Here is a 16,466-nt window from a genome sequence, read left to right as displayed (position 1 = left end):
CCCTGGCAGGCTGGGGAAGGAGGAGCAAGAGAGGTCTTTAGCCAGAAGCATGAAGTCTCTCATCTTGTGGTCCATTTTCTATATAGCTTCATCTTTCTCAACTGTAAACTGCCCATACTTAAAATCCTTGGAGGGCACCTCTTTTGCAGTCCCTGGCTGCCTGTGTGGTGTGACCTGCTACTCTTCCACCACAGACTCTCAGTACCTTTGTTGCTCCTTACTTATCCTTGACGATCTCTCTGTTCCTGTGGCTGTATTGCCCAGAATCCCCTGTCTTACCATATTTGCCTGGAGAACTCCAATTCCCTCTGAAACTTAGCTCAAATGTCCCTTTCTGCAAAGACTTCCCTGATTTCTCCTCTACCAGTCAGACACTCCTTCCTCTAGACTACCATAGTGACCCATACTGATGTCCTAGTACTGGTGCACATTAATGATTTATTCCATCGGACTGAAACTCCTAGAGGGCAGTTTTGCATACCATTTGCATTTCTAGCACATAATAGGGACTTGATGTATGTTTGTTGAGTGACTGACTGACTACCAGATGAATGAAAACGAGACACGTCTTCAGAGTTTTCTAGAAGCTTACTCTTGCAGAAAGGTGGTTTGGGAGTCCTATAAGTAATTACACTATCACATTTTGTAACAGATTGGTGCTAGCCAGGGAATGACAGTATGTTCAAAAGGGAATGAATTAAAACCTTGCTTTGGCATATCCCCTTTCAGAAATGGGAGCGGTCTTTCAAGTGACTTGAAAATTAGACTTCAGGAAAAGTGTAAGAAAATATGTGCAATTAGACACAATCAATAAGGTTGTCTTTCACTAATGTCTATATTTAAGGGAGTTTAATTAAATTATGAAAAAGGGCTTTCTGATTTAACTGTCAGTCTGGTTCATCATGTATGGATATGAGCTTTGCATTAAGTTTTTTTTTTTTCCCCCATGATTTCTAGGCCTTTGATGGACACAATGACCCGGGGAAGTATTAGCTCATTGCCTACAAGGGAGGTGAATTTGAGAAACCAGGGAATCCAAAGCAATTTGTTGGGCAATGCTGATAGAAATAGAAAGCCCGCAAAATGTTCTTTCTCCTCTCCATCATTCATTTAGGAAATATTCACTCAGCATGTACTCTATGTCAGGGCTGTGCTAGATGCTGGCAATGCACTGGCATGGAAAACTTAGACATCAAACACCCACCTGTGTGTATATACAGTTATAAATTATAGTTATGATGCTTATGCTCCCCCCAACCCAGAATGCCTTCTCTTCTTTGTTTTATTCATATAGATTTAACATCCTTGAAAAAACCAGAGAACTGCATTTAAGGTAAAAAAATATGTTGCGTCCATTATATGTCAGATATTGTGCTAGTTATGAAGGGACATAAGAATACTTTCAACGAGCTTCCAAGTCGAGTGGGAGAATCAGATGTAAAAACAAACAAACAAACAAACAAATCATAATGCAGCATGAACAATAGTGCTGGAGGCGAGTACATTTGCTGCTGGAGGAACAAAGAGAGCAGCTCCCTGTAACTCTCCAGATCCTTCCCACCTCCTTGCAGCCTCTCCCTCACCTCAGCGGCCACCTCCAGCCAGCCTAAGCATGGGATGGTAGAAACTGATATCAGCACCTACACTTTTTATGTCTGAGATCCAGCTTGGAATTCTGCACCTCTGCCCAACTGCTAGCCCTATATAAGCAGAAGAAAGGTGAGACTGCAGGTAGGGCCCTCCATCTCAGGAAGGTGGGAGAGATATTGAAATTACGGCAATTAGGATCTCTCCCAGTTAGAGCCAGGGAGCTGCCCAGAGGTGGTGGTTCTGAAAGCTATGGGAGTGTTCCGAACCCACTTGACCTGGCTCTATCACACACTGCTCCAGGCAGTGGGGACTGATGTCAAAGCCCACAGCAGAACTAGTCAGGTCCAATGGATGCTCAGTTAGATGTTCATACTTGAAATATATTTAATTTCACTGATTTTATTTCAAGCACTCTAAATACTTTTGGGAACAAAAGGACCACTCAATGAAATAAGTACTAAAATATCAATATTATCATTTTGCTTTAGCGCTGTAATCAATAGCCAAGGCTGATAACTAGCAGTCATAGAATGAATTTAGAATTGCAGACACATTTTGCTGCTTAAGCACAATTTAAAATTTTAGAACAAAAATCTCTTTAGGAGGAGCAGCCTTTCTTTTTTCATTAGGTTTCAAACAGTCTTTGTTGGCTGACTCTGTCATGTATGTTACCAGTCAGGTCCCAGAGAGCATTTGAAGTTGCAGTCTCTGATCTAGGTGAACCCTTTCATTTTGAAGACAAAGATACTAAGGTTTGGAAAAAAGGTGCTGTATAACAAAGTAGATTTAGGACAAGAAATTTCCAGGTCTGCCCCCTGTCCCTACTCCCACAGCTCTTCCTGTGACAGGGACTGCCTCTCAGAAAAGCATTTTGTAAACACAGCATGCCTGGGCTGCAGGAAGCAGCATCCAGAGCTGCCCTCTGCAAAAGAGCAGCCTCCTTTAGGACCAATAAATGCAGGTGCTAGAATTTCGGGAAGACTTGGGGTGACTTATGTCAGCTTCTCCACATGCTATACAACTATTGGGCCTTGCAGCCTAAGACAAATGACAGACTTTCCTGTGTAGGATGGGCACATGAATCATCTCTTTTTAGGGTGTCCATGCAGGTGAGCGATAGCTGGGTATCCATGGAATGGATCATGGGTAGGGTTTGGCTAGGGAGGAGACACCATTTAAGAACCCTCTGAGCCGGGGTCACTTTGGAATGTCTATTTGCAAACTCAGATGTGGATGGGTGGGAAGATTATGCATTAGGGCTTATCTCGTACTCTCAGCTGGTTTTCTGTTACCCATGGGCACAGTGGTGGGGGCTGGCGAAGGCACTGACCTATTCGCTTGGTGGGTTCCATCTGCATGTGCCTGTGTTCACCACTCCCAAGGAGCAGGGTGGTGATGGGGGTGGGGCAAGTGTGGGTGAATATGATAGGGATCCAGATAGGAGAGAGAAATCAAGCCCTGAATTCATACCCACACTTACAAAAAGGAAGAATTAATCACCCATCCTAAGTGTCCAAGGAAGCTGGGCCAACCATTTTGGGAAAATATACTTCTGGGAAGGGGAGGCAAGCCATAGCCTTTCTCCCATACCTAAATGTGCCCTGCCCTTGGGACTTTTCATTTCCACTAACACATTGTTCCCCCCTCTGGCTCATTCATTGCCACTGTCTATGAGAGTGGAGGAGTGGTTTCCCCAGCAGGCCTCACAGGATTGTGACTCCCTAAAACTGGGTAAATCTAGAGATGCCCCCTGACATAGGCACCCTGAGAGGTGATTAGCCCATTTGTTGCAGAGAAGCTTAATATTTTTCTCAGAGGGTCACAGGCTGAACGGTCACCTACTGTACAGAGACCTTGCTAAGTAACTGTCAGTTCTTGCCCTTAGCCCTACGGCTTGCCTCCTAGGACAAGTGCAGGGGATGGGTCTGGATCTGCATTCAGCATTCACACTGCTGTGCTGACAGAGGGCTCCTGAGGCAACCTCTGTCATAAAGTCCTAGCCCTGGGTGTCAGGCCCCTGGATTCTGTGCTAGCGACAAGCTGCTTTTTTTTTTTTTTTTTTTTTTTGGTGGGGAAAGAGGTTTCAAATCATTTATTCTAAGAGTAACAAAGAATCCTGTGACTCCTAAGAAGATAAGGAACTCTTTTCCTAGACTGTGACATTCCTAAGGGAAGACAGGCTGATTTATATATATCTTTGCTTTCTAGGACCCGGTGCTAAGCCTTGCATATGATTGGCGCATAGTGATGAATTCTTAAATTCACAGAGTGCGGGTCAGCATGGGGCTAGAAAACAAAAAAAACAAAACAAACAAAACAAAAAAACCCCACAGATAAGGTGTACTCTTCACCCACAAAGAACTTAAAATTTAATAGGGAAAATGTGCACATGAGGCGTTCCCTGCATAGAAAGACAGAGCAGAGGAGCCCTATGGAACCGGACCGCATGAGCGAGAGTTTGAACCCAATGGTTTCCCCCCCAAACTTCTTCATAGACATCTCTCTGCTTGCTTATGAAGAAACAGCACACATATTGCACCCTGAATTTCCCTTTCCCAACAGAACTGTGTAGGGTCAGGTCATGGGTGACATGTCTTGCAGCCCACCCTGCTGTGGGGTCAGAGTTCCTGGTGTTTGGACTCTGGCTGGCTTGCAGTGTTTCCTAGAGGTTGTCACTCAGCTACTTGACCTTCCTATGGCGATCAGATTCACTATGATAGAAAGTTTTTTGGGTGTCTTTTAGAGCTCATTTTTGAAAAATGGTCCACCTGGTGCCTGCTCCTAGGTTCTGGATGAAGGCCAGGGGATAACAGCAGCATGAACTTGCTGTGGATAACCAGTCCTCTGTTATGACTGGGAGCGTTGGCAATGCTATAAATAACTCTATCAATATTGTGATAATGGCACTTTAAGGAGGTCTATTTTACAAGTGCTGCATGTAAGAGAGACCACAGCTGCACTCATTAATTCTGAAGTGTGCCTGCCTCCGTGTACAACTTGCAGGTGTAACAATAGGGGTGTTGACTCAGTGTAGGTCTAGATAATGTCTAGATTAAGAAAAAGGTTAGAGTAACATTGTTAGTTTCTCCATTGTGTTTGGTATAATGAAAACAAATTATAATAGCTTAATTGGAAATGGGGGAAAAAAAGAGCAAAACATAACTTTGTTACAGACTTCAGAGGCTCACAAATAGCTCCTCCCCCTCAAGAGCAAGCATCATAATTGACAGCAGTAGATCTTTTGATAATTAATTGCAGTAAATTATCACTTGGCACAAAGAAGGCATAATTGCAATTAATTTGCAACCTTCGCAGCATAACACTGAATTAGAAATGGCACTGCCGTAATTTTTCCAAGTGAGGAAATTCGGGTAAAAACAGTGCGCCCTTTTCCTGTGACATGCATTCAGAGGAGAGCCTTACTTACATTGTGGCATCTCTGTGACTCTCTTGGGTTAGGGGTGTTTAATTTAGTATGTGACTGTTGAATGAGAGTTACCCAGTGGGGTCCCTTGCTGAGTTCTCCGAGGGCCTCTCGTCACTTCAGCCTTGCTCAGTCCCACAACCTCAGCCCTGTTCTGTGTCTGGATTTTTGTATTTGTCTCATTCATTAGTGTTGGGAGACTGGATTAATTCAGATAATAGAAAACAATATTGTTATATTCTATATTATTATCTTCTATTTCAGGAAATGATATTATTATATTCTTATTTTAAAATTTTAATTAGAAGAGCTTTGTGGAGATATCAGTGACATAAAATTGTATGTGTTTCAGTTATGCAACGTGATTTTTTTAAAAAAAATTTATTTATTTATTTTTAATTAGGTCTACATGACAGCAGAATACATTTTGATTCATTGTACACAACTGCAGCACAACTTTTCATTTTTCTGATTGTACATGATGTAGTGTAGCATCACACCATATGTGCAGTCATACATGTACTTAGGGTAATAGTGTCCATTACATTCCACCATCTTTCCTGCTCCCATACTGATATTTTGATATACATATATGTTGTGAAATGATCACCACAATTATGTTAATTAGCATAGTTATTAATTCTATATAGCTATCATTTGTGTGTGTGTGTGTGTGTGTGTGTGTGTGTGTGTGTTGACTTAGGATCTAGATTCTAAACAAATGATAGGTATAGAAAATGGTATTAACTGTGTTATAGTTGTAGCTTGGTCATAGCGCACTTGCCTAGCACTTGTGAGACACTGAATTTGATCCTCAGCATCAAATAAAAATAAATAAATAAAATAAAGGTATTGTGTTCAACTGCAACTAAAAAAATATTTAAAAAGAAAATGGAAAGCTGGGGTTGTGGCTCAGTGGTAGAGCGCTCGCCTCACATGTGAGAGACCCTGCGTTCGATCCTCAGCACCACATTAAAAAAAAAAAATAAATAAACAAAATAAAGATATTGTGTCCATGTATAGCTAAAAAAATATTTTTTAAAAAAGAAAATGGTATTAACTATTGTAACTGTGCTATCCGTCAGGGCTCCCACAGTTACTCATCTTGTAAAATTGAAACTTTGTGTTCTTTGATCAATATCCTCTCACCTTCCCCTATTATATTTCTAACTAGATGAAAAAAGTGTTTTCCTCAAAATGTTTCACTTTTTTTTTTCAATGAATGCTATTTCTGGGGTGATACAGATCATTGTTAAGAATCTTTGCCATGATACATACAACTTTGTAGTGATTATAATCAATTAAATTTCAATCTAATTTCTCAAGAATTACTTAGAAATAGAAATGAGGCATATAAACTATTTTTACTGGATCCTAGAGCTCTGTTTATATTTCATCAGAGTGCCTAGAGAATAAGACATGAAGCTATGGGACGAGATATCTAGGGTAGAATTAAAGTCAGGCAGTCATTAAGCCCAATGTTGGCCCAGAGATGAATGCTTTGGCTTTGCTGCATGGGCCAGAGGCTCCAGGGGTTATGCACCCTTCCTTCCACCAGTACATATATCCACGTGAGAGAGTGTGGAGAGTGGCACTTTGGGCAGTCAGGGCAAGAAACCCATTCCCAAAGTTCTGTATAGTGATTGGTCATTAAAAAAAAAAAAAGATAAAGATCATAGCCTTATTTCAGGCAGACCCATATAACAAAAATAAGCCTTGTTAAATTATTTTGGACACTCTTTGAAGTTCTTAAGCCTTTTGTTATAAACAGTGAAATAAGATGACTTTATAGCCAGAGTTCTTCCCTACTGCTGCCCTGCCATTGAACTCAGGCTTGACCTCTGTGTAACGCCTTCTCTGGGGGTTAATAAATCATTCAATCTTACACAAGGTTCCTTTCTCAAAAACCAATGCTTTAAGTAATCCCTGGTACCCCACACTCCCAAATAACTTCCTGCAGTTGGGTTGAATTGATCATGATACTTTTACTGTTTGAGTTAATATTCGCCAGTGTCAGGGTTCAAACCATCCAACATATTTTCAAGAGACTGCAAATTGAATTCAAACCTTAGCTCTACTTGCCATAGGTCCTAATGTTTATTTTACTGAACTCCCTACATGAGGACCTAAAGCACATAACAAGGAAATGTGGGTACCATTTACAAGCCCTGGGTTGAGTGCTCATCTACCTGAGGAGTTAAGACTCCAGTTTCACCATCTAAAACTGAAGCTTGGTTTCCATGTGACAAGTGGAGGTAAGAAATTTCTGACAGGTTCTCACTTGAAAGAGGAAGTAGACTTACTCTGTATAACCTTGAAGGTGTAGAACAAAGATTCGTGAATGAATGCTCTAGAGAGGTAGTTTTGGCATAAGGAAGAATTGTTTTGACATTTAACAAAGATGCTCATCACAAGGCAGGCTGTGAGTAGATTGGAGATCAGTAGGCAGGGAGGGGGAATTTGGAAGGAGGTATAGCCCAATGCCCAGAGCCTAGGAATTAGTATCCAGTTCTTGGGGCAGAATCACTGATATAATGATGATCAAACCAAAGACCATTCATTTATTCTTCCAGTCATTCATTCATGCAACAGATGCCTCTGGAGTATTCCAATACCCCAGGCCCTTTCTATGCCCAGGTGCTCTGAAATCATTCAGATATCCTCCCTACCCGGGGCTGTCCTTGGTTGGGCTGGCCAATGAGCCTCAATATTTTAGTATTTTTATTTCCCATACTGAGCAGTGTTCACAGGAAGAAAACATATTTGCTCACAAGAAGAAAATGAAAAGCCAAACTTTTTGAATCCTACATAAGATTTAGCAGAAACATAAAAGTTTGGTCTGGCTCCCACCTGCCCCTTTACCAACCTCATTATGATTCTCTCTCTTTCTTCTGGTTATATTTGCCTTCAGGTCACACTGGTCTTCCTCCTTCCTTCCTTCCTTCCTTCCACATTCAACACTCCATGCCTTTTCCTATCCCACGCTCTCCAAAAGGCTGTTCTGGTGACCTTAACTGACTCTCGAGTTTAGACATAACTCGCTCTTTTCCTGTTCTGCCAGTCTGGGCCCTCCCATCATTGAATGTCCTCCAGGAATCTTGTAGTTTTCTTTATAGCATGTAATAATAGTTTAAAAATAGTTTTCAAATATTTGAATTGATCAAAGAATTGAAATGTTAAAGAATTCCTGAAATCACAGATTGAGATTCAGTGGTAAAAGATGGGGCCGGGGCAGAGGGTACAGCTCTGGTGGAGAGCTGGCTTAGCTTGCTGGAGGCTGGGTATGATCCCGACAGCACATGTGTGCACACACAGATAGGGATAAATTCATAGCCCTTCTGGGAAGATATCAGATTTAAGAGTAAGATAGAAGCAATATTATATGATATTTTGTATACTTTGTTTTTATTTTTGGGAATACCAGGGATTGAAACTCAGGAGCACTGGACCACTAAGCCACATCCCCATCCCTATTTTGTATTTTATTTAGAGACAGGGTCTCACTGATTGGCTAAGTGCCTTGCTTTTGCTGAGTCTGGCTTTGAACTCAGGATCTTCCTGCCTCAGCCTCCTGAGCCTCTGGGATTACAGGCGCTTATCTTTTATATACATTTTAACACACATATTTTCTCTGTTGCTTCTTAAAACAGACTTACAACAGGCATCTGTTAGATGAATTGTCTGAGATCACACAGCTGATAAAAGGAGGGAAGGTTCAAGAAAGCAGACCTCCTGACCCAAGTTCAAGCTCATTCTGTGCACAAAGGCACTCTCCTCTACCAGTGTTTCACGTTGAAATCAAGGTATACATCAACTGAGCACTGAGAGGTTGCTGTTTCCTCCTCAATATCCTCTTCTTTCATCCTAAGCCCCAAATTCTCCCATCTTCTGGGATGAAGCCAGGCTGAGTGGGGGCAAAGGAGAAGGAGAACTGGGATTAGCCCTGTGGCTGGCATATTTTGGACTAAATCTATTGTCATTCTTTAGTCCAGTGATTTTTTTGAGCTGTGTTCTGTGGAGCTCTGAGTGGATGTTGCTCCATCTCAGGACTCCACAGGTGCCACTCTTGTGCTACCCTGTGTGAATGAAAAGTGCTCCTGCCTCTGGTCTGTAGCAACTTAGCACTGCCATGGTCATCTCCACTTTACTCCAGCCAACTCTGCTTTGATCTCTTTTGTTAGTTTTGAGGTGCCAGGGATTGAGCCCAGGGCCTTAGGCAAGCTAGACAAATGCTGTACCACTGAGCCACACTCCCAGTCCCTGATCTCTTTTGTATGTTGGGCTTTAGAATAAGATCTCACTTGAAGAAAGTGTTCCGCCTACAAAAAGGCAAATCAAATCCAACCAAACCATACCCCTTCTGAAATGTCACTGTTTATGACCGTACCAGCTGAGGCTTGGGTCACTGAATGGGAGTCATACAACCAGAGTGGAGCAGAGCAGAGACTTGTACTTGTGCTCTGGACTCAAGGCTAACACTGGCCTCTACTCCAGGGTGCTTCTCTTAGGTTAGAACTGGCAAATTAGCGAGGTGAGATAGCCAGAAGTAAAACTGGGCTGGGCACTGGAAGAAACCGTGTGAAATGAAGGGATACTATTTGGGGTTCTCCACCTAGTCACTCTTGGGGGCCTCACTTCCTTGGTTAGATGTGCACATTTCTTTACTCTTCCCTATAAATAGGCTCCATCTCTGCTCTCACCCAGCCCGGCTAACCCTTCTCCATGTCCACCTTCTGTCTTCTCCCCAGGGAAGCCTTTCCTCTCTCAACTTTGAGGACACTGGTAATGAACATCAGGGTCCCTTGTCTGTCTCCTAAAATGTCTGGGTGTGCAATTCCTTGAATTCTACCTTACTCTCTGGGTGTACTCACTGAAGTCCTCCCATAGAGCAGGGATAGACCTGTGTCTAACTCTAGGACACTTCTGATAACCTTTTCCAAAGAATGGAGATGTTTGTTGTTATTATTGTTCTTGATCATTAGCAAGCAAGAAGGCTAAGTATTCTGAGCCTCTTCATGCTTTTGGCTTTGGGGTGAAATAATCATTTCCCATGGATCTTGTGACTTCATCTGGCTCTGAGAGAAACTTGGTGTTTTATTTAAGGTTTTCTGGAATATCCAAACCAGGCAAGCACAAATGCATTAAAGAGAAAGAAAGTTACTGTCAGTGTGTCGAAGTTGCAGGCAGTCAGCAACTGTTGCAAGCTTGAATTAATGATGGGTACTACTTCTTAACTCAGAATCCTCTGACAGTGCTGGCAAAACCTGTGAGACCATGTTAGATGCTCTGGCTAGGGGATGTGTAGGCTGGACTTCAGGTGGCACCTCTCTGCCTATTGAAGTGGGGGAGAACACAGACCTAACCTTCATCTCAAGGGATGTGAAAACACTAAACCATCCCCAGATCATGGAACCTCACCTTGGGTCTGTTGTTCTAGGGCCTATCCTGAAGCTGAGCTCTGATTTAATTTAACCATCCCTCTCCATGCCTTTTCTCTCATCATTTTTATTTGTGTCTGGTTCCCCACACCCCCCTGAGGTGGAAGCCAGCCCTTTTTCCTGATTCCCACTAGGAAAGCTATCCCTCAAGAAGTCATGCAGGTATACAGAAGACTTCCCTGAAAGTGGAGGAAGATGAGGAATTTTGATTGCAGCAACACAGATAACTTGAAAATTTCACATTACAGATTTTTATTGCTAAAATCCCTTTAGCCAATTGGATACACTGGACTCCAGCCTCCTGCCCTGCAAAAATGTCTTTCTTCTCTAATGTCCTTGCTGTTACCTCCAACAAACAAAGCAAAACAGCAAAACAGAGTCAGCCTATTTCCTCTTGCAGTGGAATTAAGCTCTCTCAAACTTTTGTCCTCTAGATTCAGACTTAAACTCATCAAGGTGTTTAGCAGGATAAAAGTCCTTTCATGCACAAGTTGTCTCCTTCTCAGAAATTAAAAGCACAAAGTCAAACAAAAATTGCCCTTGGCTTCATTTGGAATTAGCGTGGGTTGTGGGGCATAAGAAAAGCTCCGTGGGGTGTTGGCTGGTACAGGATGCCCAGTTCCCAGGAAAAAGGCCTGGGCTTCAGCACACAGATGAGGAAGGACAAAGGGGTGGGATCTCTGCAGGGTCTCTGCAGGGCCTTTGCAGGCAAAGTGGCTTCCCTTTTGCTGACTCTGCATTCCAGGCGCTGTCACCACTTGCTCTTTGGAAAGGGGACCGCAGAAAAACGTGCCCTGCTTAGAAATGACAAGCTTACCCAGCCTTGCTGGAGGCGGGAGGGCTGCTGAAAGACAGGCACATCCTGAGGAGGAGCCCTGTCTAGAGCCCGTGGCCTGTGTTAAGCATTGTTGTGACCACCAGCATGAATGTGATGCTGTGTTGTGCTCCTGGGCAGGACTGCCTCTGTGCACTGCCTTCCAGAGATTGGGGTTTGAAAGATGGTTGTTAGATGTACGTTAAAATGGCAAAGCCAAGTTCAAGGAGCCGCTTCAGGTTCTAGTCCTGGTTCTGCCTAATACCTGCTGAGTGACCTTGGGTAAGTCTTTCCTCACCCTCAGGCCTCAGTTCTCTCACTGAAAAGTGAGGAGTCTTTGTTTTCAAAGTGTGTTCCTCAGGGATTCTGTGAAGCCTTGCAGAAGGGTGAAGAGGTGAGGGGAGAAAGAGATCCCTACCAGGGCAGTTTGGTTTCCCTTTGTTTTATTGCTAGTGGTGCTAAGATTTTCCTTGCATAAAGGATTTGGCCATAAAAGTCTGAAAGCAACGGCTCAAAAGGATGGCTGTCTCCGGCCTTTTCTAACGCTGACGTTACATGATTCTAGATGTAGGCATGAAAAAAAAGAATGGATGCTGGGAAAGACGCAAGCACAAGAAAAAGAAATTCCTGCAACAAATAAATCCCAGGCCAATCTCTCTTAATCTCTGAAAGTTTAAAGATTTAAAATCTACTTTAAAAAGAAAAACCTGCAGTTCTCAGCAAATAGAGGCTACTTTAAATTATTCAGGTTTGTTATACCCACAAATCACCTATACAGTACATTCTAAATAAAAAGCTAATAACTCTCTTTGCAAGAGGTGTCCCTTTCAGGGGCCATGTATAAAGCATTAACCTGCACTGGGAGGAAATAATACTAGTGATTTTCAAATTACACTCATTTTAGGAAATAACTTAAATAAATGAATCTGGCCAAATGCAGCCTCCTTATTTCCTCTGCATTGAAATGCAGGGGTAATATTTTTCTGCCAGCAAGTATTGGAAACAAAAAATCACTTAGAGCCATAAGTACTTAAAGTAACATTTTGGAATCTTTCATAAAATTAGGTTAATACCTTTCCAAAACCTTTTGCTTTTTATAGTGCTTAGAAGGATTAGGGAGGGGCTGTTGCGGGGGTAAGAGGGAGAAAGAGGACACACATCAGATTCATAGTTCTGAATTTGGAGACTTTTGTAGTCATTCTAGATAGTTCCCTATCAAATGCTTCTGTCTTTCTTGCTAGGCCCTCACCCAGCCTCCAGAAGACCCCTTCAGGCATGGCTGAGTCTGTTCTCTTTTCAGATAGGTCCAGTTGTTAGAAAATACTTGACATAGCGTAAACCCTCCATGTTTGTGAATTAATGCAAATCTCCTGCCCTCTGGTTTTCATCACTGGTCAAGTCAGTCCCCCACAAGGGTGTACAGGACAATATTCCTTCAAGGGTGATCCATAAGAGGGGGAAGGGTGCTCACTGAAGCTGGGGGTAGGGGGGATTCTCAGGACACACTCTATCTTCCTTGTGCCTTGCAGGATATAGAGCTGCAAGGTTAACCAGGGTGTCAGCTTAGACTGGAAAAGCCAAAGTCAAATGAAGCATCCAAGGCTGAAGAAGACAGGGAGGAAGGAATGAGGGTAGGATGTAGCACAGCAGCTGGAGGTGTGGGTTCCAGTCCGCTGGGGACCTTCCCAACTGATTGGGGTGATGTCTGTTTAGTGTGTCATTTCCTCATTTGTAAAATGAGAACAATGTTTACTGTATAGGATGGTAGTGAGGATTCAATCCCGGAGCATTTATTGAGAGCCTAAGTTTTACCCAGAACTGTGGCACATCATGCCTTTGAGTGTGCTATCTAAAGAGGAGACAGACAAGCATGCAGATGAGTGCAATGTGGTTGGGCAAGTGCTGCAGTCAAAGAAGTATGGGGTGTTTGTGTGACCCGGCAGAAAGACACCAACCCAGCCTGGGTTGGGGAGGGTGAGTCTGAGCAGACTTCTTGGAGGATAGATAGGTCAAGCAGGGGTTGTAAGCTGTGTTGGGAGGAGGGCAAGCCAAAGCCAAAGGCAGGACCAAGATCATGAGAACTCTGTATATTATGCTAAGAACTTGGGTTTCATTCCTGGTGACGGGAAGCCACAGGAAGGTTTGGTGCAGTGATAAATTTTGCTGATGTATTGGGAAGCACCAGCCACAGAGCAATGTTCATTTAAACATTTTGAGTTGAGATCATTTTTCCCTCAGAAGAGTCCCTGCATTTCTTAGCTCTGTGCATATAAAGAAAACCTTGGTAAGAGAGACTTAATGTCATAAAAAGGGAACTGAACCAGCAGTCAGGAGACATGATCCACACTCCCCTACTTCCTGGCTATGTGATCTTGGGAAATTTACTTAATATCTCTGATGTTCAGATTCACAAACTCTCAACTGGGATTAGCAGTACCTGCTCCGTTTAATCAGAGTGCTGTGAAGGGTAACTCCTGTGTCAATATCAGGAGTTCATGTTGTGTTTTTTGGAGCTCACCAGAGGATGCCAGGGATCTAAGGTCATGGGACAGGGAGATATGTGCAGGCAGGGTCATGAGAAAACTTTTGAGAGGAGGCAAACGTACCTCTTCCTTTTCTTTCTCATCTTGCACCTCCCAAGCAAGTGCACTGTACGCTGTATGCATCTTGAGATGGCTGAGCAGAGAGGCTGAGGATGGAAACATCCTGGCTGATTTATGAGCAGCAGGAAGATTTGCTTTAATATCGCAACACAAGAAAGTCAGGTCTCTTAAATAATATGGTTTGCAGATTTACGGCTGTGCTGCATGCTCGCGCCGGTGCTGTCTCTGACCACGGATGGTGCTTTACTCTGGAAAGGCTGAAGTCAGCAACTTTAGAGACACTGGGAAATAGATTCTGTGGCAGCAGCCAGTCCACTGGGTCAGCTGTTTTCAGTGGGGCTCCTCTCCCTCCCACCCCTTTGTTAGATGCTGGCAGGACTCTGGGGACCTCCTCAGTAGATTACGGGCTGCTTGGGTTCTGTGAAGCCAGAAGGCTAGTGGAGAGAAAGGGCTGGTGCATACAGGGCACTAACTGGGAGTCACCAGTGAGCTCCTCTCTCATGTCCATTACTGCTACTGTCACTGGAATAAGGATTGCTCTCCCCTGGGCTTTAAAAAAAGCAAATCAAGGGCTGGGGATGTGGCTCAAGTGGTAGTGCGCTCGCCTGGCATGCGTGCGGCCCGGGTTCGATCCTCAGCACCACATACAAACAAAGATGTTGTGTCCGCCGAAAACTAGAAAATAAATATTAAAAAAATTCTCTCTCTCTCTCCTCTCTCTCTCTGTAGCTCTCTCTTTAAAAAAAAAAAGCAAATCAAGAAGGGGGTGCTATAAGTCACTGGTTCGACAATAATAGTAATGTATTCTTCCATGAATATTTACATAGCACTTATTGTAACTCAGAAACTGTCCTAAGTGTTTACACTTATTCACTACTTTAATTCCCCCAGCAACCCTCAGCATCAGGGTTGTTATTATCTCCATCTTGCAGATGAGAACACTGAGGAGCGAGCAACTTCTCCAAGGTCACAAGGCTAATGAGAATTGGAAATGGAATCTGAACTTGACAGTTCGACTCCATGTCCAGGATCAAGTCAACTGTGCCATAAATAAAAATACAATACTAATGAGAGCCGCAGAGCTCACAAAGCATTGGGAATGTTTTTTTCTTTTAATACATCTCATTTCATCTCCACCATAACCTTGTATGATAGCTGCTATTATAATCATCCCCATTTTATACCCGAGAAACCTGAGACTTAAGAGAATATGTAGCTTGCTAGAGATCAAATAGGTAGCAAGTGGCAGAGCTGGGATTTTAACTCAGACCGTCTGACTTAAGATCTCACATTGCTATATTTCAATGACTCTTTGGGAAGGCAGAGATAAGAAAGAGGAAGACAACTTTAAGGGTAAATGTGGGAGTCAGACTGCACTTGTTTTAGTTATTGCTAAGCCCAGTTGGTCCTACCATCAGTAAGCCCATTTGCTTGGTGGGGAGGCAAAATGACCAAGATACTGTGGAAACTGCACAATGTGCCCAGTGACCAGGCTCCTTGCACCCCTTTCTCCTCATCACAGGGGCAGTTTGGCTTCCTTTATATCCAGGCTCTTCCTTTCATCTTAATAGCTCCACCAGCTTTTCAAAGTCATCCCAATCTTGGAGTCCACAGCCTTGCTTTTCATGTCTTCTGCAGAACTTGGACCTGAGTCCTTCACTTCTATTTGAAATTAACCATCCACTTTGATGATTCAGGTCCCATTTCCTATAGTCCCAGTTTCTTCTGTACTTTCCCCAGCCTCCCAAATGCTGGAAGTTTGGCTCAGAACTCTAGGCCTGTGTGACATGCTCTATACATACTGTCAAACCTGCCCAGGTCAAAGGAACACTTGCTTCTATTGTTTCATTCATTTGGTGCATATGTGTATGGAGCTGAGAGAGTACCCACCAGGAGTTGTGCTGTGTTAGATGCTAGGGATACAGAGGTGCCCAAGAATCTGCAAACAAAGAATTCATGACTGGAATAAAACAAACCAGTAGGTACTGCAGAGGATGAAGCCGTGTGATAGTTGAAAACAAGCAGCACTTAGGAGAAATACCTTCAGTCGTGTGTGTGTGTGTGTGTGTGTGTGTGTGTGTGTATGTACCTTGGGGATAAGGGACACATGGGGTGATGGAGACAGGTTCAGCAAGCTGAGTTTTGAAAGTTGAGAGAGTGGATGAAAAGGGAGAAAGGATCAGGACTAGGGTTGTGGCTTAGTAGTAGAGCACTTGCTTGGCATGTGTGTGGCCCTGTGTTCAATCCTCAGCACCACATATAAATAAACAAATAAAGTGAAAAATCCATTGGCAACTAAGAAATATTTTTTTTAAAAGGAGAAGGGATTTGTTCAGGAGGCTGTAAATGTTTTCAAGTTCAGAATTGAGTGGCCAGAATTGGGTAACTCTTAGAAACCTGGCATGGCTGGACAAAGGGGACCAAGGAGGGGACATAGAAGGGTGTGATGGCCAGAGGTGGAGGGCAGGTGAAAGAGGAGCAGAAGCCTTGTGCACTGAGCTAAGGAATCAGTTCAGGTGAGGGAAAACCAACAGGAGATTTTATACAGGGGTGTGCTCAAGTCACCCCTGGATGCTACTCACTCGAACTGGTGGTGG

General features: G+C 43.2%; 1 protein-coding gene across 1 annotated transcript in view; it reads right to left on the bottom strand.

The window, feature by feature from the left end:
- Positions 1-16,466, bottom strand: part of Nfia (nuclear factor I A) — a 561,296-nt gene that overhangs the window by 411,220 nt on the left and 133,610 nt on the right. The gene's annotated exons all lie outside the window — the stretch shown is intronic.

This window comes from Ictidomys tridecemlineatus, chromosome 11, assembly GCF_052094955.1.
Source record: "Ictidomys tridecemlineatus isolate mIctTri1 chromosome 11, mIctTri1.hap1, whole genome shotgun sequence".
Classification (NCBI taxonomy): Eukaryota; Metazoa; Chordata; class Mammalia; order Rodentia; family Sciuridae; genus Ictidomys; species Ictidomys tridecemlineatus.
Note: the sequence above shows the minus strand (reverse complement) of the source record. Positions and strands in the feature narration are given on the sequence as shown.